The 10,349-nt window shown below is 45.3% G+C and overlaps 1 protein-coding gene across 4 annotated transcripts in view; it reads left to right on the top strand.

Moving 5' to 3' along the window:
* Window positions 1-3,541: 3,541 nt before the first annotated feature.
* Window positions 3,542-10,349, top strand: part of LOC116725026 (protein FAM222A-like) — a 28,027-nt gene continuing 21,219 nt past the window's right edge. For 2 of the 4 annotated variants that reach the window (XM_032570890.1, XM_032570889.1), the window contains exon 1: window positions 3,542-3,891. The gene's annotated coding sequence lies outside the window, so the exon portion shown is untranslated. The remainder of the gene's footprint in view (window positions 3,892-10,349) is intronic. The other 2 variants (XM_032570888.1, XM_032570887.1) reach the window with 1 other exon arrangement.

Here is a 10,349-nt window from a genome sequence, read left to right as displayed (position 1 = left end):
TGTGTTTTCTTCCTTTGATTTTACACCAATTTTCATAAAGCATTGCATTCCTTTTTTGCCAGCAGATGGCGGGATACTACCACAGCAATTATTTTCACATCCTGACAAAAATAGAAGACTTTTAAATGCAGATACCAGCATCAAAACCTTTGTGTATTTTATCTTTTAGCTACTGCAGATTTGTTGGATCAAGGAATTTTTTTTTTCTTAAGGAACTCTCAGTCCTATCAGCAATCTGAATTTGAGAAAGCACTAAATTGAAATCTTTTAATTAATAAGCTTCAAGTTGTGTGTATTCTCCAGCAATAAGGTCTATTGTTGGCTTGTTAAAAAGAGTTATTAGGTCTGCCCTCAGGCCCACTGCTGGTATTTAATAACCCCTGCAGTGCCTCAGTTTCATCATGATGGAGATGATGGCTGCCACTGGCAATAGGTGGAAGTGGGGATTTTGCCCAAACTTAATTGGTTCATTTGCCTCATCTTGTCAGCTGCAGATGGAGCTCTTAATTTATGTCACTTGCAGGTTTATTCTGCTCCGATGAAGAAGATCTAAAGAGGGAGAGTTTGATACCATGTGAGGGCATGATGACACCTCCGTAACAAAAGCTAGCAACTCACAATAGAGATGTTTGTCACTAATTTTAACCAGTGTATTTGGAAATGTATCTTTAATCCAGACTGTTTAGCAGGTAGGGGATTCCTCAAATATCGGATAACTTACATATATTTCATAAATTATCTGTTTAAGTAGAAAAACATCAGTGTTATGATTGCCTAGTATTTCTTTAGCACACTAAAAGTAGACTCCTCTTACTTGAAATTTAACAACTTATAATTAATTTGAGAGCAATCCCTTGTCTTCATCCTCCCCATTCAATACGTCAGTGTGAGAACATCAGTTGGCATGGTAACCCCATTTGCCATCTGCAGACCTCATTCATACTGAAAAATGACACTTGGGGAGCTGTCAAGAGACAGTTCAGTATTCCTCGGCAACAGCGGGTCAGAGTCTGTCTGCAGTAAATCTCAGATCTTTGGAGTGTGTGCAGGCGTCTTGTCTTTGAAGATAACAAACTGGTGTTTTTGAAGGGTTTGATTTGTACCCAGTATGGTTGCATTTATATGTTCCATAGTTTTTTGGGGGGGAAATTCTTCAAACTGCCAAGTGCAGAGGAAAAGACTTTGTGGCAAAGACAAACCATTTTTTTTCTAGTGTAGTTCACTTTTCTGGTTAAAGAATGTTGAAAAGTTACAGAAGATAAATTTACCAGGTATATCAGAGTTTAAATTAATTTTTTCTTGTTGGAAAAAGATTTCCAACAGTGTCATACAACTATTTCAGCACTATCAAAATTAAAAGTCTGCAAAATCAAGAACAATTTGTTTGAGACATTAAGAAAGGTTTCTGGCACATTATAACTTACTTACTTCCTTTGATGGATGGCGACAATAATAAGTTTTTACAATGTCTGTTTAACACTTTTTCCCCTCCTGCTAAAGTAACACATATGAGAGTATCAGCACAAGTCCCCGGTGCACTAATCTCTCTTTCAAGCAAAATAATTGAAAACATCTAACTGTGAAATGTTGTGCTGTTTTTATTAAGAGGAGAGTGCACTGCAGTTGGCTCATGGGGAAACAGTTAAGATGTTTCGACTTATCATAATGGCTCAGTTGTTGCTAATGACATTAATAATGACTCCATTCTAATCATGTATTGCAGTAAGACAGGAGACCGTAACATTGAGTCGGCATGTACCAGCCATAAATGACATCAGGTCCCTGAAGCTAAAGCATGTAACTGGAACTCAGCCATTATTTCACTCATATAGGTTTTATGCACTAATACATATTTCTCCACATAAAAAAGCCCATTATATTTATGAGTTTAGAGACCCAGAGATTAAGACATGGGTATAATAACCTCTCTGTAATGCAGATATATCATGCTGTGGTGTCATTACATTTACAGCATGCTACGGGAATCTCACAAGATTTAAGCTTAGTGAGTAGTCAACCATTGTCTGCTATTCATCTTTGACTGCGTTATTGTCCTGTTGTCCTTAAGAGAAACAATAAATCAGGCTGTTAAATTGATAAATGGATTGATTTTGAGTGTAACCACTCAAGGACCAGAGCCAACACAAAGCAAAAGGGAGATAACTGACTGATGTGACCTCCAGGCCAGCAGTTTTGTTTTGTTTATCTGGTTGCTGTAGTTCGTTGTATTACTTTTACTTTTTTTTTTTTTTTTTGCCTGTAACTCATGTTCCTGAATTCCTTTGTCTCCATTTAATATTTTTTCATGTTAATTTGGTTTAGTCATGTCCAATTTAGTTTTTCATCTGATGCTCTTTTGGCCCTTGTATGTTTTCCAGTTCTCCACTGAATTTCCTCTGTTTTTGCTGCTTTACAGCTTTTCCTCATCATTTAATCAGTCTCACCTGTTCCCACTCCAATAAGTGCCCTCCAGGTGTTGGGCTCCATGTTTTCAAAACTCTTTTCTGTGTTTTGATGTATATCACCATGTTTTTTGACATGGTAATAAACTGTTAATCTGATAATCTAAGGAAATAAAAATAACAGTTGTGAAGTGATGGTTTAATTTATCAAGGCAAAAAGTTATCCAAACTGCCCCCACCCTATGTGACTGTGATACATTTGACAGCAACAAATGGCATAAGTGGTCCACTCTTCTTTTCAGAATAGCTATAATTCAGACACAGGATTGTGCATGGACACTAAGTCCATGCACAATCAAAAGAAAGGACAAACAATTAACCAATACTGTTCACATATAGTAGTCATCAAGTGCCAACACTTAAAACCAACCCTGAGCCGTAGTAGAGGTTAGAACATGCATTTAGAATAAGAATCTAATAACAACAACAAAAAACTTAGATGAATTTCTGCACAGTTATTTAAGATCAATTTAGGAAGCATCATTGCCGTTTAGCCTTCTAACTGATTTGTCTTGTGAGGACATATATTTTTATTTGGCATCTGTCAATTTTTTTAGCATACTTTAGCTATTGTTCATACGTTTCTTGTCCCTAAGAGAAAGATTATTTAGCCATAAATATATAAACAAAAAATAGCTAAAGGTTTATAAAAGCACAATAAACCTATGCATTACTTAAAACCCTGAGCACTGAATCGTCTATTGACGTTTTATTAGCATTTTTATCATTTTTTAAATGTATTTTATGAACAGAGGTATATTTTTATTATTATTTATGGCAGAACTTGTAACTGTGAAATATATGGATGCAGATCCAGATCCACGCTTTCTAGTCCTGCACATCTCACCTAGTTTTTAGCTGATTAAGAAGTATGTAAATGTTCAGCTCAAATAACCTCTGCATATTAATAACAAGAGAAAGCCAATATATAATAATAAAAAAAAACTCAATTTTTTAATAGAGGACAGTATTTTTTTTTTTCAACGTCACCTTAAGCCCCGCCTTCTCTCTCATACGATTGGTCGAGGCGTGGGAATATTCAAATGCAGTCCTGATTGATTCGCCCGGAGCCGGTTCCAGCTGCGCACAGGACTGGTCCGGCTTCGCATTCCCGACGTCGCTCCCTCAGTCGCTCGCAGCTTTCCGTCCATCCGCCTCGCTGCAATGATACACAAGTGGCTTCGAGAAAAAACCGAACACTTGAGATCTTTTTCATAATATATATATATTTTTTATTTGTAACACGGGCGTCGAGCATGTCGAGGAAGTACAGTTGATGGAGCCGGCTTCTTCAATGGATATTTCTCCCGAGGTTTCCAGCGCTCACCGTGAAATCAGAGGCGGAGGAAGAACGTCTTCAGAGGAGGACGGGAGCCAATCAGCCGTGGCGAACCAAAGATAAACAAGCCTTATGATAAAGCAAAACTCTGTAAGACATCATCAGATTATATTTGTTTTACAATGTGAGAGCGTTTACTTTAGTTTTGGATTATTTGTTGTAGAAGAAGACATCTCTTTTTATTTTCAGGCTAACAATAACAGTAAAGGTGGGGAAAAGAAGGAAAGCTGTAAGGATTTTCTGATGAGATATAAAAGAATTAAGTGTCCCAATCATCTTGTAGTATTATAATAGTTCTTTTTCTGAATGAAATTGAAATTTCTCCTTATAAAGTATTTTAGATGTATTGTTTCCACTTAATAAATGAATTATTGCACCCAGTTCTTCCAAATGTGCAGATTTTAAATCCAAACAAGATTGGATGACATTAATAGGTTTGTGCCTTTTATTGTATTCTCTTATGCACTGTCTGGTAGCTTTCTGTGCAAATAAAATGCACAGAAAGGCGTTTTATTTTCCAGCATCTCAGTGGCAATGCTTTGAAGTATATTAACAGTCACTCAGGGCTGCCTCAGAGGGTTTCCATTTCCATTGTCTACGAGCCCAAGGTGGGATCATCGCACCTCAATGCACCCGTGGCAGCCAGGGTTGAAGGTTAGCCTCAGCAGAGGTTCCTGCAGATTATTGGCCAGGTGTGAAATTCAAGCCTGTGTGCGTAGGCGTGTATGTGTGTGTGTGTGTTTTGCCCTGCCTCCTTTGCCTGATCCTTTATTACTCAGAGAGATGGAGTGTCAGAGCACACCACCAGAGGCAGGGAAGAAAAATCCTGCAATTTTGGTGTTTTATTATCTCCCCTTCATCTTTTTTTTCCTGAGTGTCATGATGAAAAATGTTGTACTTTGTTCCATTTGTATCGGCTCTGTTCAAACGCAACTCTTATTTTATCTAGAATTCAGCATCCTTACATTAACATGTTTCTTTATTGCTGGAGCTTGAACTTGTTCTTAAATTTTCAGTGGATTTCAGCAGTCAGTGTGTGCAGGTATCCCCCACAGGGGTATTCCTCTGATCCCACATCACACCCAGGCAGTAATTCCAAGTCTGTGAAGAAGTAAAAAGAGGGGGGATTTGTCATTTGGCTGCCTGCTTTCATTTGCTTCCTCGGGAGTGAAGCTAAGCTTTGATTCATTGTGAAGTTTCACCAAGTATCCCAAATCACTCAATGGAGGGACTTGCACACTGTGAGAGTGACCTTTTTCTTGGAAGATTATCATCCAGGCCAGTGCAGGGGGGGATGGGTGAGCTGATTAGGGTCTTCTATGTTTTTGCTCAATCATCTATTACCTCATTTTCAGGGGTCTGTTAAGTGTACATTGTAGCTCCTTGCAGCCACTCTCAGCAGTTTGCAATGGTGAAAAATGACTGATAAGAGGAAGAAACATATTTGCTTCCATCTTGTGGGATAATGTCAAAGTCTGAGCGTGCTGAGCAGTTTCTCGTAATCACCTTTTTATCTGCTAGGGGTTGTCATGTGTAATTACCAGCGGCCTGCCATCTTCTGAAATCTGTCTAATTGGTCCTTTCTTTAATAACAGGATGACGGGCTGTGAGACGGGGGGCTTTACGGGTGCAGGGGTTAAAGACTGGGTCTCACTGCTCACTGGGGAGGGGACGGAACATCCACGGTCATTAATATTATTTTGCCTTCAGGCTTCTATCCCTGTAATTGCTTTAAATTAATGATTATCCTGCTGCCAAATTGCACTGGATGCATCATCATTTGTTCTGAAAGGAAAAGCAGGGCCATGACGACATCGTAATTTGGTTCGGAGATCAAAGCCACTTTACTTCTTGATGTGCCTACTGTACGCTTGAAAGCTTATCTTTAGGTTCTCTACCACATTAAAGCTACAGCTTTGAACAAGTCCAATGACTTCCAAAAAGTATCCACACCGCTTGTAGCGTTCCATTTTGTTGGTTTACAACCACAAACCTAATTGTATTTTATTTGGATTTTTTGTGACAGATCAAGACAAAGTACTGTAAAAATACAAAGAAAAAGGAAAATAATTCATTGTTTTCAAAATTTTTGTCCAGCTTTATTCAGCCCCTTAACTTCTACTAAATAAAATCTGGTGCAGCCACATGCCCTTAAGAAATCCCCTAATTGGTAAACAGAGGATGTAATTTAATCTTGGTATAAATACAGCTGTTCTCTGAAGGTTTCAGATGTTTGTTTGAGAACATTAGTGAACAAACTGCATCATGAGGACTGTAGAACACAGCAGACAGGTCAAAGAGAAAGTTATGGAGAAGCTTAAAGTGTCAGGATCTGTGTTTTCTGTGTTCATTTAGAGTTTTTTGTGTCCTTGCGTCTCTTCGTTGTCCTGTCCTCCCCTTGATTGTTCCCAGGTGTGTCTCGTTCTGTCATTACCCTCCCATGTATTTAACTCCACCTGTGTTCCTTGTTCCTCGTCGGGTCCTCGTCAATGTCTAGTCTATCCGTTGTCAGTGTGTGTACTACCTGTTGCTGGGTTTATTTATAATTAAAATCAACATTTTCATCATACCTGGGTCCGCTGCGTCTGCCTCACCACCTCAACACACCACCTCATGACAGTAGGACCCGACCAGACCGAAAGGTGAGGCTGCTATTATGGACCCAGCTGGAGTGCGGAGGCGGAGATCCGGCAGGGAGGACAGGGCGCTGGCTGACGCTCTCGCCGAGCTGCAGCGGGAGCTTTTCCGAGGGACAAGACTGGTGTTGGCACCCCCCGGATACGGCCCCCGTCGATACCTCCGTCCGGGAAGCCAGCGACCTGAGCCGCCGGTGGAGCCGGCCCCTCGTCGCTTTCCGGAGCCGCCACCTCCGCTGTCTGCCCGAAGACAGCGACGTGAGCCGCCGGCAGACCCGGCCCCTCGTCGCTTTCCGGAGCCAGCACCTCCGCTGTCTGCCCGGAGACAGCGACGTGAGCCGCCGGCAGACCCGGCCCCTCGTCGCTTTCCGGAGCCGCCACCTCCACGGTCAGCCCGGAGACAGCGACGTGAGCCGCCGGTGGACCCGGCCCCTCGTCGCCTTCCGGAGCTGTCACCTCCGCTGCCGGTTCCCAGGCTCCGCTCCGGCCCGCCCCTGCAGCCGGTTCCCAGGCTTCGCTGCGGCTCGCCCCCGCAGCCGTTTCCAAGGCTTCGCTGCGGCTCGCCCCCGCAGCCGTTTCCAAGGCTTCGCTGCGGCTCGCCCCCGCAGCCGTTTCCAAGGCTTCGCTGCGGCTCGCCCCCGCAGCCGTTTCCCAGGCTTCGCTGCGGCTCGCCCCCGCAACCGGCCCCGAGGCTCCGCTCCGGCTCGCCCCCGCAACCGGCCCCGAGGCTCCGCTCCGGCTCGCCCCCGCAACCGGCCCCGAGGCTCTGCTCCGGCTCACCTCCAGCCGGCGCACCCGAGGCCGAATCAGCCGGCGTTCCAGCCGGCGCACCCGAGGCCGAATCAGCCGGCGTTCCAGCCGGCGCACCCGAGGCCGAATCAGCCGGCGTTCCAGCCGGCGCACCTTCCGAGACTCCCAGTGTTCCTTCCGAGACTCCCAGTGTTCCTTCCGAGACCCAGACCCCCAGCGTTCCTTCCGAGACTCCCTGCGTTCCGACTCAGACTCCCTGCGTTCCTCCAGAGACTCCCTGCGTTCCTCCAGAGACTCCCTGCGTTCCGACTCTGACTCCCTGCGTTCCGACTCTGACTCCCTGCGTTCCGACTCTGACTCCCTGCGTTCCTCCAGAGACTCCCTGCGTTCCGACCCTGACCTTCTGCGTTCCTCCTGAGACCGAGACCCCCAGTGTTCCTCCTGAGACCGAGACCCCCAGTGTTCCTCCTGAGACCGAGACCCCCAGCGTTCCTCCTGAGACCCTGACCCTCTGCGTTCCTTCCGAGACCCCGACTCCCGAGACCCTCTACGTTCCTTCCGAGACCCCGACGACCAAGACCCCCTGCGTTCCTCATAAGACTCCCAGTGTTCCGACTCAGACTCCTGGCGTTCCCACTGAGACCCCCTGTGCTCCACCAGAGACCCTGCCTCGGGGGGCTCGTCATCGCCGTCTGAGGGCGGCCCCCGGGACTCCCCATTGCCACCTCCAGCGCCGCGGACGGCCGCTGGACCGCCTCCTGGGGTCCCGCCTCCGAGGTTCCCGCCTCCAGCGCCGCGGACGGCCGCCGGACCGCCTCCGTGGTTCCCGCCTCCGGGGTTCCCGCCTCCAGCGCCGCGGACGGCCGCCGGACCGCCTCCGTGGTTCCCGCCTCCGTGGTTCCCGCCTCCAGCGCCGCGGACGGCCGCCGGACCGCCTCCGTGGTTCCCGCCTCCAGCGCCGCGGACGGCCGCCGGACCGCCTCCGTGGTTCCCGCCTCCAGCGCCGCGGACGGCCGCCGGACCGCCTCCGTGGTTCCCGCCTCCAGCGCCGCGGACGGCCGCCGGACCGCCTCCGGGGCTGCGGACGGCCGCCGGACCGCCTCCGTGGTTCCCGCCGCCGCGGACGACCGCCAGACCACCTCCGTGGTTCCCGCCTCCTTTGCCTCCGCCCACCCTGTGGGTAGTTTTTTGTTGTTTTTGGACTCTTGGCCCTCCCTGTGTTTCCGCCCGCAATGGTGGGTTGTTTTTTGTTTTTTCTGGACTCTGGCCCCCCGTCCAGCGCCCCTCCGCCCACCCTTGTTGGGTTTTTGTTTTGTGGGCGTCTGGTAGCCGCCCTTGAGGGGGGGTACTGTCAGGATCTGTGTTTTCTGTGTTCATTTAGAGTTTTTTGTGTCCTTGCGTCTCTTCGTTGTCCTGTCCTCCCCTTGATTGTTCCCAGGTGTGTCTCGTTCTGTCATTACCCTCCCATGTATTTAACTCCACCTGTGTTCCTTGTTCCTCGTCGGGTCCTCGTCAATGTCTAGTCTATCCGTTGTCAGTGTGTGTACTACCTGTTGCTGGGTTTATTTATAATTAAAATCAACATTTTCATCATACCTGGGTCCGCTGCGTCTGCCTCACCACCTCAACACACCACCTCATGACATAAAGTAGATTTATTTCATAAAACAATATCCTGAGATTTCAGTATCTCATGGAGCACTGCTCAATCCATCATCTGAAAACTGAAAGAGTATGGCACATCTGCAAAGCTTAGGGCCTGGGTAACTCTTGAGGCGCTGCAGACATTCACAGCTCATTTGGGAAAATCTGTTGACCAGACAACTTATTGTCATGCCTTTTTTGGACTTTGACATAAAGAAAATCATAAAAAGCCCAGTTGGCACATAGGAAACAAGCATATGGAAGAAGATGCTCTGATCTGGCTAGAAGACGCTCTGATCTGGCTAGAAGACGCTCTGATCTGGCTAGTTGATAGAAAGATGGATGCCCTAAACATACAGCCAGACCACAGGGTGATCGTTTTGATCAAAGCACATTCAATTGGAGTGGCCCAGTCAGATACCAGACTCAAATCCAATGAAAATATCTGTGACGGGACTTGAAAACTAATGTCCACAGAACCTCTCCATCCAATCTGACTGAGTTTGACTGAGCTTGAGCTAATTTTCAAAAAAGAATTCGCAAAACGTTCTAGATGTGCAAAGAAAACAATCTAATTTCACAGAAGGGGTGAATACTAATGTTTTCAAATTTGTACTTTTTTTTTTTTTTACTAAAAACTTTGCCTTAACTTCAGCTATGCACAGTTTATGTTGCTCTAGTAAATAAGACTGTATAAAAACTTAGGGGCATGAGCAAAGATTTTCTTTGCTCTTCTCTGAAATATTTTTCTTCTTTATGATAGCAGTAGATCATTTTTTTCAGCCTGTGGTCCAGTCCATTTATTCAGATCTGCTATCAGTTTGAGGCAAGGCTCTCAAAAGGTTTGGCTGCATATCTCTTTGCTCTTTAACGGTGTGTCTTAGTGTGTATATTGGGCTAAGGATAAGATAAGGCCATGTTTACCCTCTAATGCTACCTTGGTATTGGCCAGACTTTACCTCACGCAGTGTGTTTCTTCTACCTTGGCACCGGCGATGAGTGAGGGCAGATTTAAGTCAGTCCAAGGCTTTCCACTCCCCACCCGAGGGCTGCTCTCCAAGATAAGGCTCAATTTTGCAGCTTTGAATTCAAAGCCTCTCTTGTTCTCAACCTCATTTGTGCTCAAATATTGACAACTTTCTTTTCTTATTTTGTAATGATGGTAGGACGATTTGATTAGAGAAAACTTTCACACTGAGATACAGTTTATAAAACCAAGTCAATACCACAGAAATTGCTCTCTGAATATAAATTATGCCTCAATGATTTTATCCCATTTTATCATTTTGTTTTGTTTTTTCAGAATTACCAGTCACCACAATCAAAATTCCTGTAAAGTAGCTACATTTATCTAACCATTTTTAATGTATACTAGTATATGTTGAGGAAAAAATGCTGCAGCTCCAGAGGACATATAATAATTTGGCGATTTCCACCACATTTCATACAAAGTCATTTAGAAATAATTTTAAAGTAGCCTAGTAGTATACGTCACAAAGTAAATTAAGGCCTGCTAAG

This window comes from Xiphophorus hellerii, chromosome 8, assembly GCF_003331165.1.
Source record: "Xiphophorus hellerii strain 12219 chromosome 8, Xiphophorus_hellerii-4.1, whole genome shotgun sequence".
Taxonomy (NCBI): domain Eukaryota; kingdom Metazoa; phylum Chordata; class Actinopteri; order Cyprinodontiformes; family Poeciliidae; genus Xiphophorus; species Xiphophorus hellerii.
The sequence above is the reverse complement of the archived record's forward strand: the minus strand, read 5'-3'. Positions and strand labels throughout refer to the sequence as shown.